Here is a 16848-nt window from a genome sequence, read left to right as displayed (position 1 = left end):
CTGAGCCCACAGGGAGAGCGAGCACCCACAGCCGGGGCAGACCAGGTGCGCAGAAGAGTGTGCCTGAGACCAGACACGCAGGGAGTGTGTCCCACATCACCATTTTAGAACAGGGACATTTCTTCAGTAAAGACTACCTGCAGAAGGCTTCCTCAGGAGCCAGAGGTGAGCGGGGGAAGTTCGCCCACGCCAGACCCCCTCTGGCCTGCAGTCCAAGCCCAGAGGGGAGCAGGAACCCACCGCCGGGGCAGACCAGGCGCACAGGGGAGTGTGTCCCTACATCGGCATTTTAGAACAGGGACCTTTCTCCAGTAAAGACTGCTTGAAACTGACAGATGACTCCTGGAAGAACCAGAGGGGAACAGAGAAGCCCACCCAAGATGCCGGCCAGTCCCAACTACACAGTGTCCCAACGCATACGGCAAATTAGAAAACAGACAGTAGGGAAGAGAAGAACCACACGCAACCTAGCAACTCTCCAGAGAAAAAGCACACCACAAAAAGAAAGCCAGCCCCCAGATTGCAAAGACAATAACTTGGAAGAATTTCTGAGCCTTCCAGAAAGAGAATTTAAAATTGCCGTGATTAAAAAACTAACAGAAGTCATAAAGGAAAACAATGATAAGGGAAAAATAATCAATGATCAGAAGAATGCAATTGAGTCCCTAGAGAGGGAAAACAATGGTCAGAAGAAAGAAATTGAGTCCCTAAAGAGGGAAGTAAAAGAAATGCAGGAGATCAAAGAATTAATGGAAGAACTAAAGAATTCTGGGAAAAGCAATGAAAGGAGAATAGATGAAATGGAAGAACGAATAAGTAATCTTGAAGACATAGAAATAAAAAGAACCAAAACAGAAAAGGAAAGAGAAGTACGAAGGAAAAAGAACGAAGAAAGACTTCGGGAACTATCTGACTCCATGAGGAAAGGAAATATAAGAGTTATAGGAATACCAGAAGGAGAGGAGAGAGATGTAGGAACAGAGAAAATATTCAAAGAGATAATTGAAGAGAACTTCCCAAATGTGAAGAAGGAGCTGAAAATTGATATACAAGAAGCAAGAAGAACACCAAACTTCCACGACGAAAGGAAAAATACAGCAAGACACATAATAGTAAAGCTCCCAAGAATCCAGGACAAGGAAAAAATAATGAAGCTGGCAAGAGGGAAGAAACAGATAACATTCAAAGGAAAACCAATCAGGCTGACATCAGACTTCTCCGAAGAAACACTACGGGCAAGGAGAGAGTGGAGGGACATAGTCAACAGACTCCAAGAAAACAGATGCCAACCAAGAATACTCTATCCCGCAAAGCTCTCCTTCCTCTTTGAAGAAAGAATATGGACCTTTCCAGACAAACAGAAACTCCGGAATTTCATTGCAACTAAACCCCCACTCCAAAAAATACTACAAGGAGTCCTAAAGCCAGAACCTCAGAGGGACGAATAACAACGAAAGAAGGCCAAAAAAAAAAGTTATTAAAAGAATAAATAAATAAAATCAAAGGAAAGACAAACACAATGGCAAATACAGATGTTAACATATCAATAATAACTCTGAATGTAAATGGACTAAACTCTTCAATAAAAAGACACAGAGTTGCAGCCTGGATTAAGAAACAAAACCCAACCTTTTGCTGTCTCCAGGAAACACATTTAGCTACAAAAGATAAAAATAGGCTCAAAGTTAAAGGATGGAAAACAATCCTACAAGCAAATGGACCAAAAAAGAAAGCAGGAACAGCTATACTTATATCAGATAAAACAGATTTCAAACTCAAAAAGATAAAAAGAGACCCCAAGGGTCACTACATTATGATCAAGGGGACAATACTTCAAGAAGAAATAACACTCATTAACATATACTCACCAAACGAAGGAGCACCAAAATATATCAGACAACTGTTGTCCTCTCTGAAAACAGACATCAGAGAAAACACATACGTAGTGGGAGACTTCAACACACCACTATCAACAATGGATAGATCAACAAGACAAAAAATAAGTAAAGAAACTAAAGCTCTAAATAAGGACCTAGAGCAATTGGGCTTAACAGACATCTATAGAACACTAAACCCCAAAAAAACGGAGTACACATTTTTCTCAAGCGCACACGGATCATTCTCCAGGATCGATCACATACTGGGGCACAAGACAAACATCAACAGATACACCAAGATTGAAATCATATCAACCATCTTTTCTGACCATGAAGGCATCAAACTAGAAATAAACCATAAAAAGAAGGCAAGGAACTTTCCTACCTCATGGAGATTAAAAACCACACTACTGGAAGACCATTGGACTAATGAGGAGATCAAAGAAGAAATTAAAAAATTTTTTGAATTGAACGACAAGGAGGACACCAATATCCTAAATGTATGGGATGCAGCAAAAGCAGTAATAAGAGGAAAATATATAGCAATAGAAGCTCACATCAAGAAACAAGAAAGAACGCAAAGAAACAACCTAATCTCGAAGCTCAAAGATCTAGAAAAAGAACAACAACAAAAAAAAAAAAAAACCCCAAAACCAGTAGAAGAAAAGAAATAATAAAAACCAAAGCAGAAATAAATGAAATTGAAACTAAAAAAAACAATCCAAAAGATCAATGAAACCAAGAGCTGGTTCTTTGAAAAAATCAATAAAATAGACAAACCCCTAGCCAGGCTCACAAAGGAAAAAAGGGAGAAAGCACAAATAAACAGGATCATCAATGAAAGAGGAGAAATCACAACGGACACAGCAGAAATCAAAAGAATAATCAGTAACTACTATGAACAGTTATATGGAAACAAGTTCAACAATCTAGAGGAGATGGACAAATTCCTACAACTCTACAATCACCCAAAGCTAGATAAAGAAGAAATAGAACACCTAAACAGACCAATTACAATTAGCGAAATTGAAATGGTAATAAAAAACCTCCCCAAAAACAAAAGCCCAGGACCTGATGGATTTACAAATGAATTCTACCAAACATTCAGAGACGAATTAGTGCCTATCCTTCACAAACTCTTCCAAAAAATTGAGAAGGAAGGGACAATACCAAACACGTTTTATGAAGCCAACATTACACTAATACCAAAAGCGAACAAGGACAACACAAAAAAGGAAAACTACAGGCCAATCTCCCTAATGAACACTGATGCAAAAATCCTCAATAAAATTTTAGCTATCAGAATCCAACAATGTATCCATAAGAGGGCCTCCCCTGTGGCGCAGCGGTTGAGCGCTGGGTTGCAAAGCTGCCCGCAGCCTCTGCAGCGCCGGTTCGATCCCCGGCCACTGGGCGAGGGTCCCACATGGTACGCAGACCTCTCCTGCCGCCCACTGCTCCCCTCAGCAGTGTACTTCGTCAGTCTGCCTGCTCTGCTCTGCTCTCCTCTCCGCTCTGGCAAATTCTCTCACCCTCCCGCGCTTCTGACTGTACCCAGTGCTTGTACAAATAAATAAATCTTAAAAAAAAAAAAAAAAAAAAAAAAAAAAAAAAAAACAATGTATCCATAAGATAATTCACCACGACCAAGTTGGATTCATTCCAGGGGCACAAGGATGGTTTAACATCCGAAAATCAATCAACGTTATCCAACACATCAACAAAAAGAAATATAAAAACCATATGATAATATCAATAGATGCTGAGAAAGCTTTCGACAAAGTGCAACACCCATTCATGATAAAAGCCCTTGAAATTCTTGGGATACAAGGAACATACCTCAACATCATAAAGGCCATCTATGACAAGCCAACAGCCAGTATCATTCTCAATGGTGAAAAGCTGAAAGCAATTCCATTAAGATCTGGAACAAGACAAGGATGTCCACTCTCACCATTGCTTTTCAATATAATACTGGAAGTCCTAGCCAGGGCAATAAGACAAGAGAAAGACATCCAAGGAATCCAAATAGGAAAAGAAGAAGTCAAACTATCACTATTTGCAGACGATATGATATTATATATAGAGAACCCCAAAAACTCCACAGAAAAGCTAATTCAACTCATCAATCAGTTCAGTAAAGTGGCAGGATACAAAATCAACACGCAAAAGTCAGTAGCCTTCCTATACACAAACAATAAATCCGAAGAAGAAGAAATCAAAAAGACCATCCCTTTTGTTATTGAAACAAAAAAAATCAAATATTTGGGAATAAATCTAACAAAAGAGGTAAAGGACCTATACAAAGAAAACTATAAAACGCTGTTAAAAGAAATAGAAGAAGACACAAAGAAATGGAGAGACATCCCCTGCTCATGGATTGGAAGAATAAACATTATTAAAATGGCCATCCTTCCAAAAGCAATATACAGATTCAATGCTATTCCAATCAAAATTTCAATGTCATTCTTCAAAGAAATAGAACAATTATTGATGAAATTCATATGGAATCACAAAAAACCCCGAATAGCCAAAGCTCTCCTGAAAAAAAAAGAAGGGAATGGAGGCATCAGACTCCCAGACTTCAAACTATACTACAAAGCCATAATCATCAAAACTGCATGGTATTGGAACAAGAACAGACATACAGACCAATGGAATCGAATAGAAAATCCAGAAATAAACCCACAGATTTATGGTCAACTAATCTTTGACAAAGGAGCAAAGACTATGCATTGGAGCAAAGAAAGTTTGTTCAATAAATGGTGCTGGGAAAACTGGGTCGCTACATGCAAAAGAATGAAGCTTGACCACCACCTCACACCATACACAAAAATCAACTCAAAATGGATTAAAGAACTAGACATAAGACCTGAAACCATAAAATATATAGAAGGAAATATAGGCGAAACACTACGTGATTTGCACATCAAAGACATCTTTACAGACACATCACCCAAAGCAGTGATAGTGAAGGCAAAGATAAACAGCTGGGACTACATCAAATTAAAGAGCTTTTGCACAGCAAAAGAGACAATAACAAAAACAAAGAGAAACCCCACCAACTGGGAGAACATTTTTGCACCCAACACTAATGATAAAGGACTGATCACAAAAATCTGCAAAGAGCTGATGAGACTCAACAACAACAAAGAAAATAATCCAGTCAAAAAATGGGCAGAAGAGCTTAAAAGAAACTTCTCTGAAGAGGAAATGCAAATGGCCAACAGGCATATGAAAAAATGTTCAACATCACTTGTCATCAGGGAAATGCAAATCAAAACTACCATGAGATACCATCTTACACCAGTGAGAATGGCACATATTAAAAAAACTAGCAACAACAAATGTTGGCGAGGGTGTGGAGAAAAAGGAACTCTTCTGCACTGTTGGTGGGAGTGCAAACTGGTCCAACCACTGTGGAAAGCTGTGTGGAGATTTCTGGACCTACTAAACATAGAGCTTCCATATGATCCAGCAATTCCACTCCGAGGTATTTACCCAAAGGACACAGAAACATCAATTCCAAAGAACACCTGCACCCCTATGTTTATAGCAGCACTGTTTACAATAGCTAAGCTTTGGAAACAACCCAAATGCCCAAAAATAGATGACTGGATCAAGAAGATGTGGTACATATATACCATGGAATATTACTCAGCATTCAAAAAAGATAAACACATGCAATTTGCAGCAACATGGATGGCGCTGGAAGGGATCATGCTCAGCGAAATAAGCCAAAAAGAAAAAGAAAAATACCGGATGGTCTCACTCATAGCAGGAATCTAGAAAACTTAAATAAGGGACCAGGAAAATGAATAACTATAAGATAGTGAAAATCAAAATCAACAAAAAACTATGAACCAGAGACACTTTTAGGGGGGCGGGAGGGGAGGGATTGGGGTCAGAATGGGGGGGCTGCAATTGTATGGGGAATATAACAATAAAATTTATTTAAAAAAAAAAAAAAAAAACTGTCACTGAAAAAAAAAAAGATCCTGTTAAGAAATGAGCATAATAAGAACCACATGGTTTAGTGACTTGGACATTCTTTTCCTTAAAAAAAAAAAAAAAAAAAAAGAAAATTTAAATTGAAAAAAAAAAAAAAAAAAAAAAAAAAAAAAAACCACACTACTGGAAGACCACTGGACTAATGAGGAGATCAAAGAAGAAATTAAAAAATTCTTTGAATTGAATGACAAGGAGAACACCAATTTCCTAAATGTATGGGATGCAGCGAAAGCAGTAATAAGAGGAAAATATATAGCAATAGAGGCTCACATCAAGAAACAAGAAAGAACTCAAAGAAACAACCTAATCTTGAAGCTCAAATATCTAGAAAAAGAACAACAAAAAAACCCCAAAACCAGTAGAAGAAAAGAAATAATAAAAACCAAAGCAGAAATAAATGAAATTGAAACTAAAACAACAATCCAAAAGATCAATGAAACTAAGAGTTGGTTCTTTGAAAAAAATCAATAAAATAGACAAAACTCTAGCCAGGCTCACAAAGGAAAAAAAGGGAGAAAGCACAAATAAACAGGATCATAAATGAAAGAGGAGAAATCACAACAGACACAGCAGAAATCAAAAGAATAATCAGTAACTACTATGAACAGTTATATGGAAACAAGTTCAACAATCTAGAGGAGAAGGACAAATTCCTACAATTCTACAATCACCCAAAGCTAGATAAAGAAGAAATAGAACACCTAAACAGACCAATTACAAACAGCGAGATTGAAATGGTAATCAAAAACCTCCCCAAAAACAAAAGCCCAGGACCTGATGGATTTACAAATGAATTCTACCAAACATTCAGAAATGAATTAGTGCCTAACCTTCACAAACTCTTCCAAAAAATTGAGAAGGAAGGGACAATACCAAACATGTTCTATGAAGCCAACATTACACAAATACCAAAACCGAACAAGGACAACACAAAAAAGGAAAACTACAGGCCAATCTCCCTAATGAACACTGATGCAAAAATCCTCAATAAAATTTTAGCTATCAGAATCCAACAATGTATCCATAAGATAATTCACCACAACCAAGTAGGATTCATTCCAGGGACACAAGGATGGTTCAACATCCGAAAATCAATCAACGTTATCCAACACATCAACAAAAAGAAATATAAAAACCAAATGATAATATCAATAGATGCTGAGAAAGCTTTCGACAAAGTGCAACACCCATTCATGATAAAAGCCCTTGAAATTCTTGGGATACGAGGAACATACCTCAACATCATAAAGGCCATCTATGACAAGCCAACAGCCAGTATCATTCTCATTGGTGAAAAGATGAAAGCATTTCCATTAAGATCTGGAACAAGACAAGGATGTCCACTCTCACCACTGCTTTTCAATATAATACTGGAAGTCCTAGCCAGAGCAATAAGACAAGAGAAAGACATACAAGGAATCCAAATAGGAAAAGAAAAAGTCAAACCATCACTATTTGTAGATGATATGACAATATACATAGAGAACCCCAAAAACTCCACCGAAAAACTAATTCAACTCATCAATCAGTTCAGTAAAGTGGCAGTATAAAAAATCAACATGCAAAAGTCAGTAGCCTTCCTATACACAAACAATAAATCTGAAGAAGAAATGAAAAAAACCATCCCTTTCATTATCAAAACAAAAAAAAATCAAATACTTGGGAATAAATCTAACAAAAGAGGTAAAGGGCCTGTACAAAGAAAACTATAAAACACTGTTAAAAGAAATAGAAGAAGACACAAAGAAATGGAAAGACTTCCCCTGCTCATGGATTGGAAGAATAAACATTATTAAAATGGCCATCCTACAAAAAGCAATATACAGATTCAGTGCTATTCCAATAAAAATTTCAATGTCATTCTTCAAAGAAATAGAACAATTATTGATGAAATTCATATGGAATCACCAAAAACCCCGACTAGCCAAAGCTCTCCTGAAAAAAAAAGAAGGGAATGGAGGCATCACACTCCCAGACTTCAAACTATACTACAAAGCCATAATCATCAAAACTGCATGGTATTGGAACAAGAACAGACACACAGACAAATGGAATAGAATAGAAAATCCAGAAATAAACCCGCAGATTTATGGTCAACTAATCTTTGACAAAGGAGCAAAGAATATCCATTGGAGCAAAGACAGTCTGTTCAATAAATGGTGCTGGGAAAACTGGGTCGCTACATGCAAAAGAATGAAGCTTGACCACTACCTCACACCATACACAAAAATCAACTCAAAATGGATTAAAGAACTAGACATAAGACCTGAAACCATAAAATACATAGAAGGAAATATAGGCGAAACACTACGTGATTTGCAGATCAAAGACATCTTTACAGACACATCACCCAAAGCAGTGATAGTGAAGGCAAAGATAAACAGCTGGGACTACATCAAATTAAAGAGCTTCTGCACAGCAAAAGAGACAATAACAAACACAAAGAGAAACCCCACCAACTGGGAGAACATTTTTGCACTCAACACTAATGATAAAGGACTGATCACAAAAATCTGCAAAGAGCTGATGAGACTCAACAACAACAAAGAAAATAATCCTGTCAAAAAATGGGCAGAAGAGCTAAAAAGAAACTTCTCTAAAGATGAAATGCAAATGGCCAACAGGCATATGAAAAAATGCTCAACATCACCTGTAATCAGGGAAATGCAAATCAAAACTACCATGAGATACCATCTCACACCAGTGAGAATGGCACATATTAAAAAAATTAGCAACAACAAATGTTGGCAAGGATGTGGAGAAAAAGGAACTCTCCTGCACTGTTGGTGAGAGTGCAAACTGGTCCAGCCTCTATGGAGAGCTGTGTGGAGATTTCTGGACCTACTAAACATAGAGCTTCCATATGATCCAGCAATTCCACTCCGAGGTATTTACCCAAAGGACACAGAAACATCAATTCCAAAGAGCACCTGCACCCCTATGTTTATAGCAGCACTATTTACAATAGCTAAGCTTTGGAAACAACCCAAATGCCCAAAAATAGATGACTGGATCAAGAAGATGTGGTGCATATACACCATGGAATATTACTCAGCATTCAAAAAAGATAAACACATGCAATTTGCAGCAATATGGATGGCGCTGGAAGGGATCATGCTCAGCAAAATAAGCTAGAAAGAAAAAGGGAAAATACTGGATAGTCTCACTCATAGCAGGAATCTAGAAAACTTAAATAAGGGACCATCAAAGTGATTAACTGTAAGAAGTGAAAATCAAAATCAACAAAAAACTATGAACCAGAGACACTCTATGGGGGGTAGGGGGCGGGGAGGGGAGGGATTGGGGTCAAAATAAGGGGGTTGCAATTGTATGGGGAATATAAAAATAAAATTTATTTTTTAAAAAAATTGGAGTTTATCTCTAGAGGATGAATTATTTTCAGGTGAAACACTGAAGGACCAGGGGGCTGGTAGGCAAAGGCTGACAGCACTTGAGATGGCAGCCATAGGAGAGGTGTGGGGAAGAAGAGGTTTGTGGTCACTTCCCACCTCTGGGTGACAAAAGGGGGCAATGAGGCAAAGTAGAGCAGTAGAAAAGTACCCCAAAGTAGAAAAAGCCCTGGGAGCTTTTGAGAGTGGTGGAAAGTTCCCAGAAGCCCTATGAAAAGGAAACCAGCATCCTAGCAATGGGCTCCTCCCTTAGATGACTCCCTGCTGTCTGGAGTCTCTTTTGATGTAAACCTGAGTTTGCTAATCTTCAGTCTGGTGTGTCAGTGATTATCCCTCTATCCCTGGAACACAAGAACGCACCCTGATCTGCAACATCTTAGGTAAAATGTCATCATTGATTTTGTATAATATTGCAACACATCATGAGATACTTCATATATAATGGACCCATTATCAGTAAGCCAGAGACAGCCTGGTACCTCATTGGATAATGTGTGCATTAATACTTCAGTAACACTAGAGTATCCAACTCTCCATCAATATATCAACTAATGTCTTTATCATTGTTGTGCAGCCATCCCAGGCCAGGTAGGTTCATTGTCAGTTCTTGCAGACAAAAAGAGGAGACTTTAGTGAATTTTGTAGGCCTTTAATGCTGAGACAGGGGACCATACACACAGGCAGGCAGACAGGGCAAGAGAGACTCCAACACTGAGAGAAGCAGGACAGCAATGCCCCAGCCTAGCCCCCTTTATACTGTTAAGTGCCCATAGCCACACAACTGATACATCTACATGGTTGCAAATACAAGGCCCATCTGCTGTTTGCTAGAGGCCAGAATGAAGGAAAACAGAGCATTTCAAAGTATGGGCTCTCTGTTGTATGAAAGGCAAAAAATAGCCTGATTCACTCATTTTTCTTACACTCATCCATTCACAATTCTTGCTTCAATCAATTACTTCATTAGGGGCTGGCAACATGGTGCTTTTTCTATTTCAGTCATCCATTCAGTACTTACTAACTGGCAATCTTTATGAGAGATAGCAAAAGAGAAAGTTTTATCTCATCAACTGGGGCCAAGGTAAATAATTATGTATTTTGAATCATCACGTTCCAGAATAAAGAGTAGGAGATAAATGGTGTTTGTTTTGCATTTGGTTTTCTCTTTTCTGGGTATCATTTTATTGACTCACAGATTTTCATATCCTCGGTGTGTTTTGTTCCACTGCAGTCATTCTTTTTGTAGTTTAAATTGTTCCATCTTCAGTCACTTCACATTGATTCTTTGTCTGGCACAGCAAAGTCTTCCACATTCACCTTGGACACATCCTCGTCCAGACCCAGCATCAGTTGATTTTCTAAGGTGCTTTGGTTTCTTTCAGCGGGAAAGAGACAAACTCTGGGGCAGGGGTACTGTTTGCATCTGGGTTATCAAGGCCCTTCCCAGTTAACAGAGCTAAGGGAAACTGTACAGGGATAAATTTTAAGATCATATATTCATATTGAAATTTCAAATTCAAATTTTAAAAATAGAGGTTTTAACTTTTTTTAATTTTTATACACATAAAAACCCACCTGTTCAGGGGTCTGAACTGTTGCCAATAGTCTGAGAATTTCTGATGCTTGTTTGATTGTATTTTTATTGGAATTGAGCAGTGGCCTCTCTTTCCAGATAGAGCCATAGTGTGCAAAATTAAAAAGGCATACCTGGAATCCATGAAAACATTTGCTTTCTTCCCTGCCAACAGCTTAAGTGACCATGTCAGGGCCCCGAGCTTAGCTTTCTGTGCAGCAGTGGCAGGAGGCAAAGCCTTTGCCCCACAGTAGTTTACTCTAATGTGACCATTGCATACCCAGCCCTCTGGCTGCCTTGAAGAACATAGCTCCCATCAGTGAGGAGGGTCCAATCGGCTTTTTCCAGTTGGGTTAGCCTATAAATCTGGTCTACAGGAGTAAATTTCACTTATTATTTCAGTACATTCATGATCAGAGGCCCCATTGTGTGTCTGGGAGAAGCAGTGCTGGATTTGTAACAGGGTGGTCCCCAGGAAAGGGGGAGGTTCCCTGCCCCACCCAAGGGAGGGTGGAGTTGAGCAGGGAGAGAAGAAGCTGCAGAAGAGACTGAGGAAGGAAGGAAGCAGGATGGAGCCAGGAGACCTGGAGGAGGCACATGGAGCCTAGAGACACGTGAAGAAACTGTGCTTGTCTTTTGGTTGTGGACTGGGTGACACAGATGTGGGTGAGACCCATGGGGAGGTGACAATGGCAGCTTTTATCTTGATGTTGATTTTGCTCTTTTCCTTCTGGGCTTGTCTGGTTGTTTCTGACCCTTTTCTGTGGGTCCCCACTGGAAGATGCTTAAGACTTGTGGCAGGCTTTGGGGCCTTGCTCTGGGCCAATCCCATATGGATGGACTTTTACCCACGAGGGGACGGGTAACTTTGGGTGCTTCATTTAGAAACTAGATTCTTTGCCTTTCCTGTATTGTTTCCTAATTAAAGCTCCTTCCCATTAAAGTCTCATATGTTTTGTGTTGATGCGGCGGATGGCAGAACCCATTTAGAACAGGCAGGTTTGCAGGGTTTGGGCTGCCCCTCTTCCTGTCCTATAACAGATTCAGTTTGTTCAGTTTAAGGGTCACGTTGGGATTATCTAGCAGCACTGCCTAATATTTTTCATCCAGCCTGCCGTGAGCCACAGGCTTCCCTTTTGTTCTACAAGCCTGTACTCATCAGAGTGGGGCTTTTTCATGGGCAATATGGGAGTGTTATGGGGAGACTGGTGGGGTTTGATAAGTCCATATTTTTTAAACCTCTGAAAAGGGACAATATTCCTCCCAGTCCACTCAGTAGAGCTGATGAAAAACCACTGAGCAACTGGATGTCATAAACAACCACCAGATGCGCATTTCACACCAGGTGCAATTAGCATTTTAATCCAGGAGCAATTAACAAGTGTGCTTACTTGCAAATCTTCTCTTTGAAATATTCCTGGCCAGGTCTCAGTACAACTATCTAAACAAAGCTGCATTTCAAAGGGAGGGAGTCAGATAACCAGACAGGCTGGTCTCTTTTGAGCAATCTCGAGATAGTTCCATCCCCTTCCCACTTCGTAAACTCCCCTTTACCATGTGAAATGGCCTTGCACTCCACCAAATGATTTTGCCTATTGTAAAACAATCTGTCAATCTGCCTGTGTAACAAATGTTGAGACAGTTGTTTTTGTGTGTGTGTGTATAAAAAGAAATCTGTTAGTCATGGCCCAGACCTTTGTACAGGTGCTTTTCAGTGTCTGGGTCCGCATGCGAGAATGAAACTTTCCTGACCTCACCTGTCCTAGAGTGCCGCTTGTTTTTCCTCCGCCCCAGTGAGTCGGCTTCTACAACAGAGCCAATTATTAAATAAGTACATGAGTCAACTCATCTCGGGAGAAACTCTTTAAATAATTATATGGGGCCTACCCTGGTGGCGCAGGTGGTTGAGAGCAGCGCTGTGAAGCTGTCCCCAGCCTCTGCAGTGCCGGTTCATCCCGGTCGGCAGACGAGGGGCCCACATGGCGAAGCAGACCTCTCCTGTCTTGCCCACTGCTCCCCTCAGCAGTGCATTTCGTCAGTCTGCCTGTTGTTCCCCACTGTCTCTGGTGAATCCTGTCACCCTCCTGCGCATCTGGCCTGTACCCCAGTTCATGTGTAAAATAAATAAATCTTAAAAAAAAAAAAATTATCTGAAGCCGTGGATTACAAGCCCAGGCCTCTCCAAGGCTGTACAGAGGGCAACAGCTCGCTGTGTAATTTGCCAGAAAAACAATCTAGAGACAGACCCCCACCAGAGAAGACTTAAAATACCAAAGACAGTACCCCTTTGAAGATTGGCAGATAGATTTTACCCACATGCGGAATCAAGAGGCTATAAACGCATGCTAGTCTGTCTTGATACTTCTGGAGGAAGCATTCCCTAGCCTGACAGAGAAAGCTGTGGAAATTGTCAAAACTTTATTTTTTTTTAATTTATTTATTTATGCATAAAAGAACAGGGGCACAGGCCAGAGGTGCGGGCAGTGAGAGGATCCACCAGAGACAGAGTGGGGAGCAGAACAGGGAGACTGACTGAAATACACTGCTGAGGGGAGCAGCTGGTGAGTCAGGAGAGGTCTGCTGTGCCACGTGGGTTGCTCCCTGGCCGGCTGGGGGGTCAAACTCGTGCTGCAGATAGCTCATAAGTTGTGTCTTAACCCCTTGTGCCACCAGGGAGGCCTGGAGATCGTCAAAACTTTACTAAGGAACATCATCCCTCAGTATGGACTGCCTGGCACCATTCAAAGTAATAATGCACCTGCCTTTGACACATGGGATAACAAACAACTGGGGATCAAAAGGAGACTGCATACAGCCTGGAAGCCTCTGTCATCAGATAAAGTAAAAAAAAATTAATCATATCTGTAGGGTAAGTGAAAGTTATCAGGATTTTCCACCCTCCTGCCATTAGCATTAATGATAGATCCCCAGGGTCCTACATGCATGCCTGATGGCGGGCACCTGGCATGCATAGGTGATGGACATGCATAGGTGGGCATGCATAGGTGATGGACATGCTTAGGTGGGCATGCATAGGGGATGGACATGCATATGTAAGCACACCTGGGCTGAGAGACTGGGCTTAAAGAGTGGCATCGGTGGGGGGGGGGGGTGCCAGTAGAGTAGCAGAAAAAAGAACAAGAGCAGAACCAGCAGAGTAGCAAAGGAGCAGTAGAGAACAGAGGCCAGGAGAGAACACTAGAGAGCCCAGAAAGAGCAAAGACTCGGGGGGGGGGGGGGCGGTGTTAGGAGGCCTGCCAGCCTCCTGGCCCCCCTGCCTGCCACAATGCAAAAGATGTAAAAAGCTCAATAAAAGCCTGAAAAAGCCACCGAGGGCTCCAGAACTCTCCTTTACCCGTTTGTCCGGATCACAGAAAACCTGCACTGCGCCTTGATGGTGCTACAATATCTTAAGAAAAAACAAAAATTACTGCCAAGTTCTGCCAGGAAGAACATCTGCACTGGGATCAGGCATTGCATATTGTTCTGCTGAGGGTAAGGGTGGCTCCCCGAAGCAGGCTTGGCTTGAGCCTGTACGAAATTGTGTATGTGTGACCATTCCAGACCATACTCAAACTAATTGACATGGTAATAGATCAAGAATTAAAAATTGATATGCAAATCACGTAGTGTTTCACCTATATTTCCTTCTATGTATTTTATGGTTTCAGGTCTTATGTCTAGTTCTTTAATCCATTTTGAGTTGATTTTTGTGTATGGTGTGAGGTAGTGGTCAAGCTTCATTCTTTTCCGGATGGTCTCACTCATAGCAGGAATCTAGAAAACTTAAATAAGGGATCAGGAAAAAGAATAACTATAAGAAAGTGAAAATCAAAATCAACAAAAACTATGAACCAGAGACACTTTTTGGGGGGTGGGGGCCGGGAGGGGAGGGATTGGGGTCAGAATGGGGCATGTGCAGTTGTATGGGGGAATATAAAAATAAAATTTATTATTTAATAAAAAAAAAGAATTAAAAATTAAAAATTATCTCTGGTTCATAGTTTTTTGTTGATTTTGATTTTCACTTTCTTATATTCATTTTCCTGGTCCCTTATTTAAGTTTTCTAGATTCCTGCTATGAGTGAGACCATCCGGTATTTTTCTTTTTCTTTTTGGCTTATTTCGCTGAGCATGATCACTTTTAGGGGGGCGGGGGCGGGAGGGGAGGGATTGGGGTCAGAAGGGGGGGGCTGCAATTGTATGGGGACTATAACAATAAAATTTATAAAAAAAAAATTAAAAATTACGTACGTCACCTAGGACAGTTCCTAGATAAGATTAAAGCACATGCATTTGTTACAAATCCTGCTCTTACTGGTCCTGTACATTCATTCAAATCATGTGATCGGATTCTGCTGAAAGCTTAAACACCAGAAGATCAGCTAGCTGAACAGTGGACTGGCCCATGGGAAGCACTCCTGGTAACACCAACGGAGGTAAAATTTGCTGGAGTCAAGCCTTGGATACACTACACCAGAGTGAAGAACGCACTGGAACATCATTGGGAATCCAAGAGAGTGGGAGACTTAAAACTGATTATAAAAAGACAATAATGTTTATTCTGTACTAATAACTTGCTGTTTATCTCTCCAGGGAAACAGTATACCATTCAGATGGGATAAAAACGTCTGGGTATATCTGGCACGAAATGTTCTGAATATCTCTTTTGCCTTGCAGATGGGACTTATGTTGAGCAGACCTTGACATCTTGCCTTGTGGCTCCCCTCGTGTTTCAGCATTTGGATAAACCCATGTCTTACCTTGATATCTATAATTGGGGACTGCAGTCCCACGAGGAAGACACAGGCAGGATCTCTATGATCTGAGCAGACAGGTTAAGGAGTCCTGAAGCCCTTAGTGGCTTTTTCAGGCTTTTATACAGTTTACCAGGTGCATGGCAAGCAGGGGTGCCAGGGGGCTGGGAGGCCTGCCAGCATCCCAGCCCCCAGCGAGTCCTCACTCTTTCTGGACTCTCTGGCGTTATCTTGTGGCCTCTGCTTCTCTGCTGGTTCTCTTTTCATCTCTCGCTTGTTCTCCTGGTAGCTCTTCTGTTTCCACAATGCTGCCCTTATAAGCCCAGTCTCAGACCAGGTGTGCCCACCTATGTAGGCCCACACCCTACTCCAGGTGTCCACCATCAGACACACATTTAATCTAATGGCGGGAGGGCAGAAAAGCCTGATAACATTTTTACTTACACTACAGGGGCCTGTTGTAACAAAAAAGACAGAGAAATGTTCCCTTTGAAATTGGCAAAAGTCTTACCTACTGATGAATGTGTTTCTTTCTCAGGATGTAATAAATATTGTCTGAATTTGACTTTGGAAAATGACATGACCTGCAACACTACCTCCTCTGTGTCCTATGCAGAGGCTCATTTAAAGTTACCAGTGGGATGGTTCCTGCTATGCTATAACATGGCCTACTCCTTTGTACCTGCAAACAGCACCAGAAGGCCCTGCAGCCTTGGGAGACTCACAGTGTTTATGCCCCAGAAGGTCCACATAACTCAGGAAGTAAGAAAGAAAAGGTAAATCTCCCTCCCACCAAAGTGCAATGACAACTTAAACCTGTGGAGTATTAAGTACTTGCCATGTGCGATGTTCAAAGGCTTGAATGCAACATCACAAGCTATGGGGGCCAAGGGACAGAACTGGGCCAGGTCAGGAAAGCCGTCCTGGAGAATTGGTCAGCACTAGATTATTTATTGCTGAGACACAACCACAGTTGTGACAAATTTAAAGGACTATGTTGTTTTAACCTGATTGACAACACTCAACTTATTGAGCATAAAGTTAAGACTATTCATGCTATTGTCTCAGACATAAAAAATCAGGAGGTTTTCTTTAGTCTTGATCTCTCTCAACCTCGTGGCTCCTCAGTATCACAAGGCTGAGAGATGCTTTCTAATCTTGCTTTTTATTTTCTTGGGCATAACTGCCTGTTGCTATCTATATGCAATGCCTTCCAACAT

Source organism: Talpa europaea, assembly GCF_964194135.1.
Source record: "Talpa europaea genome assembly, chromosome: 15".
Taxonomy (NCBI): domain Eukaryota; kingdom Metazoa; phylum Chordata; class Mammalia; order Eulipotyphla; family Talpidae; genus Talpa; species Talpa europaea.
This window is presented reverse-complemented; position numbering follows the sequence as displayed.